Consider the following 9,179-nt stretch of genomic DNA (forward strand, 5'->3'; position numbering starts at 1 on the left):
AAAACAGTATGGAGCGTCTTTGAAAAATTAAAAATGAAACTCCCATTTGACCCAGTAATTCCACTTCTGGAATATAGCCCAAGAAAGCAGAAACACCAATCAGAAAGGATATATGCACCTCTGTGTTCATAGCAGCACAATTTACAGCTATGATTTGGAAACAGCCTAAGTGCTCATCAGCAGATGAGTGGATAAGAAAGCTGTGGAACATCTACACAATGGAATACTATGCTATGGTAAAAAAAAGAAGGAATTCTTACCATTTGCAACAGCATGGATGGAACTGGAGAGCATTACGCTAAGCAAAATAAGCCAGTCAGAGAAAGATAAATATCACATGATCTCACTCATTTGTGGAATATAATGAACAACATACACTGATGAACAAAAGCAGATCCAGAGACAGAGAAGCATCAATCAGATAGTCAAATCTCAGAGGGAATGTAGGGGAGGGTTGGGGTCAGGAGGAGAGATCAACCAAAGGACTTGTATGCATGCATATAAGCCTAACCAATGGACACAGACACCAGGAGGGTGAGGGCATGAGAGTGTGGGGGAGGGGGGTGGCAAAAGGGGGATAAGGACCCACATGTAATACCTTAATCAACAAAGAAAAAAAATTTAAAAAAGAAAACTTAAAATGCCAGAAAACAAATTTCTGTATCATAGGATTATAAATGATTTATTTCTTTTTTCTTCTCTTTATTTTCCAAATTTTCTACAAAGAACATTTTTACTCTTTTTAATCAGAAGGAAAAATTTTAAGCAAATGGAAACCAATTTTCAAAGACACTAAATTATGTTAATCTTAAAAAGCTAGGATTTATGTTTTCACTGACCTTCATTAAATTACTCATCTCTGGGAAAGATTTATATACATACCAGACCTTCTCCATGCTATGCTAAAAATGAGTGGCTTGTGTTAAACATCATTAAACTATTACTGGATATATTTCAAGTCCTCAGATGATAGTGTTTGCTTTTACTAGTCTTCCTGCTTACTCTCTTGCTGGCTACCATTTATTCCATACACAACAGCCAAGATAATACTTCTAAAAATAAGATTGTGGCTGTCTCCTGGTCTCATCCTTCCAATAATATGCCATCACACTTTAAATAAAATCCAAAATCTTCCTCATAGTCTGTAAACCTCTATATAACTCTCCTACCTCATCCCTGCTACTCTCCCCCTCCACCTTTCTACTCTATCCAAACTGGCCTCCTATTACTTCTCAAGCACAGCAAACATATTTCCATAGCTCACTCCATATTATTCAGGTCTCTACTCAAATTACCTTCTTAGAGAACACTTTCCTCACCAATATGTTAAAAATAGCACCATTTCTGTTACTCAATCTCTTTACCCTCTTTTAATTTTTTTATAGCCTTTATCACTACCTGTAAATATATATATTTCTTTCCTTACTAGAGGCCCAGTGCATGGGATTCATGCACTGGTGGGGGCGTGGCCTGCAGGGATCGGACTGCTGTGGGAGCACCGCTCATCCTGGTCAGCTGAGTGGCTGTGGACCCACCCTCTGAGCGACTGAAGCAGCTACTCATACCAGACACTCCCACTGTTCTGCTATTCGGTTGCTGGGCTTTTATATACATAAATCTTTGTATTCTCTATCCCCCACAAAGTTCTATAAGAGCAGTAACTACACCTATCTTATTTACCACTGTATCCTTGGTATGTACAAGAGTAGTGGGTGCACAGTAATGCTCAATAAATACTTACTCAGTAAATGAATAAATGAGTTACCGACATTTGCCATAATTAGATTCCTTTGGAAATTGGTGTTCCCTCCAAGGACAGACCTAAGATAGCCCTTCAACCTTAGGAGAAAGTAAACTTTAAAATAGAGAAGCTTATTAGTTTTGTTGAATCATCAGACAGGCAACAGAAGGAATAGTGAGTTTCTCCCATTAAAATATCTAATATGAGTATTGGCAAACAGTTTACTAGATTATGAAAGCCCCTGTGTGAATTAAGGTTTTAGGCAGGAGCTTATAATTTTCAAAAATAAAGCCTGTTTCAAAATGAAATTTAATGCTTTAATAGCAGCAGCTGTTAGGAGGAGGGGAAATCCACAACCTCCAGGGTGCATCCCAAGAGACACATTGTTCCAAAAAATGAAAAATTTGTCTCATTTTCACTTGTGAGAGACAAGTATGTTGTTTACATATTACCCAACATTTTCCCAGGACACTCACATCTAACTAGTGACTGAATGGCTTGGCCATTTCATTTCCTAAACTCAGTGTAAGAAAGAAACTCCCTCAGTTAACTTCAGAATGGAAAGGGTGGGGAAAATAAAAATAAATTGAAAAAGGTTAAAAATCAAACTGAACTTGAAAGTTAAAGATTCTCTGCAATTCCATCATTAGCAGAGCAGAAGGTATTATCCTGGGATGTGTGATTTTTTAGGGTTCAATAATTTCCCTAAAACTATATGCAAAATGTACAAATGTACATATATCAGGTTTTACCAGATTCTCACGGTTCTATAACCTCCAAATGTTAAAAGTCATGAATGACTCTGTCCTAATTTATCACAGACCTTGAAAAGACCATATCGATTTGCAGAGCATTCACTTCAGGCCATAGGAACACCAATATACATGCTTTATGTCTGGGTAATCTCACATGCAAATGACACTAGACATAAATACCCGGCTAGTTTGGGCATTTATTTAAGAAACTTGGGCTGACTTCATGATCAGGGCCTCAAAGGAGATATTACTGGTTCTTATTTCCAAGGTATTTATACAATTTCAAGGACTACCGAGGCTATTTTATTAACCATAATGACACGTTTTTTTTAACCTCTAGGCACAAACTTTCTCTGTTGTTAGAAATTAAAGACCTCCTTTACATTATTATATAAGATCAAAGAGAAAGATTTCTGGAATATTCTCAATTCAAATTCAACTTAATAAGTATTTACTGTACATCTATTATCTTTAAGATTCAATAAAAGCAAACAAAAACAATCAATGCATGATACCTGACCTCAAAATTATTATAATCTAGCTGAGAAAGGAAAGCACATATATAAAATAAATGTCACCAACAATTAAAGGTAGGGAATACTAATATTTAGATAAAATGGTGTTTGTAAGTAATGATGATCAAAAAAGAAATCTATTATGTTGGAAGTGACAAATGTTTTAGATACATTTAGTAGAAGTATAATGTGTTAAACCAAGAGAACATGTAAATATCACTAACATGCTGTAGAGATACAAACAAGTTAAAAATTTCAAAGAAAAAATAAAAAATTCTCTGTATTCAGGGTAATGTTGGAATAATGGCACATATGTAATAACTTAATCAATAAAGAAATTTAAAAAAATTCTCTGTATTCTTGCAATAATGAGAGAGGAACAGAGATCAAAGTTATAATTTATCTAGATGGAATAAAGGATAAATTGAGACTAAACCATGAATGTGTCACTCTAAATTGTGTGGTAATAGGATTTTTCATCTTAAAGATGTTTTACTAAGAAAAGCTCATGTACTAACGAAGCAAAAAAATTAAAAATGGAACTGCCTTATGATCCTGCAACTCCACTTCTTGGAATATATCCAAAGAAACCTGAAACACTGACTCAAAAGAATATATGCACCCCTATGTACATTGCAGAACTATGTACAAGAGCCAAGATTTGGAAGCACCCCAAGTGCCCTTCAGTGAATAAGTGGATAAAAAAAGCTATGGTACATTTACCTAATGGAATACTACTCAGCCATAAAAAAGAAATCTTATCTTTTGTGACATCCTGGAAGGACCTGGAGAGTATTATGCTAAGTGAAATAAGCCAGTCAAAGAAAGACAAATACCATATGATTGGAAAGACAAATACCACTTATATGTGGAATCTAACCAGCAAAATAGACAAACAAGAAATGAACAGACTGGTAGATACAGAAAATAGACTGATAGCTACGGGGGGAGGGTGTTGGGAGCTAAGTAAAATATGTGAAGATATTAAGCAAACAAACCCATAGACACAAACATCAGGATGATGATTATCAGAGGGAAAAGGTGGTGGAGACAGGTAGAAGAAGGTAAATAAGAGAAAAATGAGGACAGAAGGGGACTAGACTTTGGGTGGTGACCACACAATACAGTATACAGATAATGTATTATAGAATTGTACGTTTGAAATCTATATAATTTTATTAACCAATGTAGCCCCAATAAATTCAATTTAACAAAGAGGCAATTGGGAAAATTATATATAAACAAAATGAGAATATCAATAAAGAGAAATTAATAAAAGGAGCCAAAGAAATTCTGGAGCTTAAAAGTAAAAAAACAACAACAACAAAAAACCACTGAAATGAAACATTCACTAGAAGGCTTTACTAGCAGTTTGGGGCCAAGAAGAAAGTATCACCAAATTTGAAGATAAGACCATTGAAATTATTGAGTCTGAGCTGAGGAGCAGAAAGAAATAATGAAGTGAATAAAACCTTAAGGGACCTATGAGAAAGCACCAAGTAATAGTACTCATAATATGAGCCACAGAAGGAAACAAAAAAAAAAGGGGGCAGAAAGAATATTCATAAAAATAATAGCCCCAAACTTCCAAAATCTGATGAAATATATGAATCTATACATTCAAGAAGCTCAATAAACTCCAAGCAAAATAAATTCAAAAAAAGATCTACACTGAAATACATAGTAGTCAAACTGTGAAAACTCAGAGACAAAGAGAGAATCTTGAAAGCATCAAGAGAAAAGTGTCTCATCACATACAAGGGATCCTCAATAAGATTAACAGCCAATGTCCCATCAGAAACCACGGAGGCAAGAGGACAGTAGGATGATATATTTAAGATACTAAAAGGAAAAAAAAATCTCAACCAAAAATTTCATTTTTTGGCAAAACTATCTTTCAAGAATATCCTTCTTGAAATTAAGACATTTCCAGATAAACAGAAGCTTCAGTACCATTAGAACTGCCCTACAAGAAATGTTAAAGGGAGTTCTTCAGACTAAAATGAAAGAACACTATACAGTAAAAAGTGGACAGGCTAAAATGAAAGTCAATAGAAACTGTATGAAGAAATAAGAGACAATGGTAAAGGTAACTACATAGTAAAGAAGGAATGGGAGGAGAAAAGGAAAAGAAGAAATCATGGAGGGGAAAGAAGTGAAGGAAGTGGAAGAGGAGGAAGTACAGGAGGAGCAAAAGCAGCAGTGGCAGCAGCAGAAGCTGCTTCTGCCATTGCCTAGGCTATATTGCTAGAGAGGCCACATACAATAGTGTTCAAAAGCCATTTAATAACCTGGGTTACAATGCTGGAGAAAGAAGCCACATGAGGAGGCCTGTGATTCCGTTTCAGGTGTCCAGATGACTCTAGCCCTAGCCACTATCTAATTGCAACTGCAGAAAAATCACAATTTAACAAACTTTGGTTGGGACAGTTAGATATTGTTGAGAGATCAAATAACCTAAATCAATACTTTATACAAAATCAGGCAATAGTTCATTGTTTAAAACAATCAACTATGGCAATATCTACATCATATAGAAATAAACAGAAACCAATATTATATATAGAAATAAACAGAAATCAGTATTATATAAAAACTAGAGGCCCTGTGCACAAAATTCATGCACGGGTGCAGTCCCTAGGCCTGGCTGGCCATCAAAGTGTGAGCATCTGGCATGGAAGGGCAGATCCCAGCTGACCTCTGGGTCCTGGGCATCACCTGGGTCCCAGGGCCTCTGTGTGCCCCCCTCCACCTGAGACACTGCGCCCCATATGGAGATGCGGTGAGCATGGCTGGATGCTACAAGCCGGGGTGCAGCATGGGCCTCTGGGCCACCCAGCAGCGCCGCACAGAAGCCAGGCAGGCAGCATGCTCTCTCCCAGCAAGCCTTGCAGACCAGCTCAGCGTGAACCCACGGGGAGCCCAACCAGCCCCCGTGGTCCCAGCAGCTGTGGCCCAGCACCTGAGCACGGGGGTTTCCCCAGAGTGTTAGCCCTGGCATCCTGAGGGAGGGTAGCAGGGGGAGTGAAAACAAGCCTGGGGACACCCTGCTTCTCACCATACCTCTGTCCCATCACCCCTGCCCCCAGGTAGGTGGAGAGAGATTGCAGTGCATCGCTGATGCCCACCATGTTCCACGCCGCCCCTGGTGGTCAGTGTACATCATAGCAAGCGGCCAAACTCCTGGTCCTCTAGTTGAACTCCTGGTTGAATGACCACCCAAGGGGACAATTTGCATATTAGGCTTTTATTTTATAGGATGAAAAAGTGCCTAAGAAATTTAAAGCAAAATCTATATATATAAAAGCCTAATATGCAAACTGTCCCCTCGGAAGTTCAACTGGGACATTGGGAGTTCAATCGCTTTCTATGATGTGCGCTGACCATCAGAGGGTGGTGAGGAATGAATGAAGACCCCGGACGGCAGCCAGAAGGCCCTGATTGGTGCTGATCGCCAGCCAGACCTAGGGACTCTACCCGTGCATGAATTTTGTACACCGGAACTCTAGTATTAACATAAAAAGAAAGCAATAAGCCAGATGATATTAAATATGTGAGAATGTATGATTAATAAAACTCTCATTCACGGCCCTGACTAGGTAACTCAGTTGGTTAGAGTGTCATCCTGATACGCCAAGGTTACAGATTAGATCTCTAGTCAGGGCACATACAAGGATCAACCAATGAATGCATAAATAAGTGGAAAGCAAGTTGCTATTTCTCTCTCTTTCTCTCTCTCTCCCCCTGTCTCCATCCCTCTCCCTTGCCTCTCTAAAATAAATAAATTTTTAAAGATTATTTTTAAAAGAATAAAAGAAAAAAAACCCACCTCTCATTCACTGTTGGTGGAAGCAGTAATTGCACTCCTAGTAATACACTCAACAGAAATGCACATATAGGGTTTCCCCCAAAAATGTATACATACTTTGAATAATTACAAAGGCAGTATTTATTAACCCTTTGCGGTCGTTTGTCTACTCTCAGCCACCAAAGCTTTTTTACCGTTCTGGTCGTATGTCTGCTCTCAGCCACCACAGCAAGGAACCGTACAAATCTTAACTCTATTCACTCATGTATCAGTTCATAATTTCTCTGAAAGCTCTTAAGTGTCTAAGCGACCTTGTCACGAACCAAAACATTGCCCCGACAAATCGGAGATATCAAAACTCAATATAAACAAACGCGGTCGTTCCACACTCGCCATGCAAAACACCCTGGCGAGTCATTCGCCTTTTGAGAGTGAAGAAATCGACAAGCTTCGGAGATACTTCGCAGAATTTCAAATAAAGCTTTACAAATTACGTTTAACTGTAATTAGGCATTCTCGCTTGTGAAGATATTTCAAAATAATACTCCAAAATGGCAAAAAGAAAGTTACCGAAAGAAGTATACTGCGAATCTGAAAGTAACAATGAAGAATTTTGTTTTGGCACCTTGACTACTGACTCTGACGTAGAAAGTGATAATGTTTGTAATGATTCTACTAGTAGTGACGTAGTTCCAAAAAAGAATTAATAAATCTTGTTTATCCTTCATAATCTTGCATGTTATGTATCACTGCTCTTTCAATGGAAATTCCGACCAGTACGACACCCATGTCCAAATTTAATACGACCGCAAAGGGTTAAAAGACATTTCATTTTCAAAATTGAGTTATCAGCTGTTAAAGTATGTATACATTTTTTTGGGATACTATCTACACCAATAAACGACAAAGATCCTAATTGACTGTACCTTCGCTATGCCCTAAACCACACCCACCAGCCAATCAGAGCAACTCTATGCAAATTAACCCAACCAAGATGGTGGCCAGCAGCCATGGAGCTGGAGCAAGCAGGAGGCTTGGTTGCCTGGGCAATGGAGGAAGCCAAGCTTCCCACCTGCGCTGAGCCAGCTGGGGCCTCCGCTCATGGCAACAAAGTTGCAATTATAGAAGACAAATAAATCCCAGATACCTGCTTCCAGTCAGCCTCCACTGGGAGCTTGGGTGGCTAGGGGTTGTGGCCAGCCTGCAAACAGCCATCAGCCCCTCACCCAGTATGGCCACACCCTCATGGGGTGAGGGTCCCCGCTGGAGGCCTGGGCCAGACTGCAAACAGCCACCGCCCCTTACCCAGCTGGCCACACAATCATGGGTGAGGGTTCCCACTGGGGGGTGTGGCCAGCCTGAAAACGACCCTCAGCCCCTCATCCAGGCTGGTCAGGCACCCCAGCAGGACCCCCACCCTGATCCGGGACACCCTTCAGGGCAAACCACCCGGCCCCCACCCGTACACCAGGCCTCTATCCTATATAGTAAAAGGGTAATATGCAAATTGACCCTAACAGCAGAAGGGTCACTATGAAACTCCCGGGCTGTCAGAGGGATGTCTGACTGCCAGCTTAGGCTCAATCCCCCAGGAAGTGGGCCTAAGCCAGCAGGTGGTCATCCCCCAAAGGGTCCCAGATTGCAAGAGGGCACAGGCCAGGCTGAGGGACCCCACCGAGTGCACAAATTTTTATGCACTGGGCCTCTAGTGTGTGTGTGTGTGTGTGTGTGTGTATTTAGTAAAAGTTACGCACAAGAATATTCATAACACCAACATTAATTTTAGCCCATCAATTGGATATATACCTTCAGGTATAGTCATACAACGGGATACTATAGAGTAATTAAAATGAATTAAAATGAGTCACTTTCTATCCATGACATGGATGAATCTCACAAATATTTAGTGAAAGGAATGAGACATTAAATTGGACATAATGTATAATGACATTTTATAGTTCAAATACAGGTAAAACTCATCTATGACACGAGTTACCTTTGGGGGAAAAGGGAAGGGTAACATTGTGCCACTAATACTTAGTGAAAATTCACTAAGCCATACTAGAGCACTTTTCTATACACAAACACACTTTTTTCCTGTATATAGATTGCATCAATCAGTTAGGGCTGTCATAACAAAATACCATAGTTTAGGTAGTTTAAGCAACAGAAATTATTATCTCATAATTCAGGAGATTAGCTGTCCAAGATCAAGGAGCTGGCAGTTGGTTTCTTCTGAGACATCTCTCCTCGGCCTGCTGATGGCCATCTTCTCCCTGGGTCTCCACATATTAAATGAATAAAATTACAAATGACAAGAGGGTTGGGAAACTGTTACATCTACATAACGATGGGAGCAT

This window comes from Myotis davidii, unplaced genomic scaffold (assembly GCF_000327345.1).
Source record: "Myotis davidii unplaced genomic scaffold, ASM32734v1 scaffold892, whole genome shotgun sequence".
Taxonomy (NCBI): Eukaryota; Metazoa; Chordata; class Mammalia; order Chiroptera; family Vespertilionidae; genus Myotis; species Myotis davidii.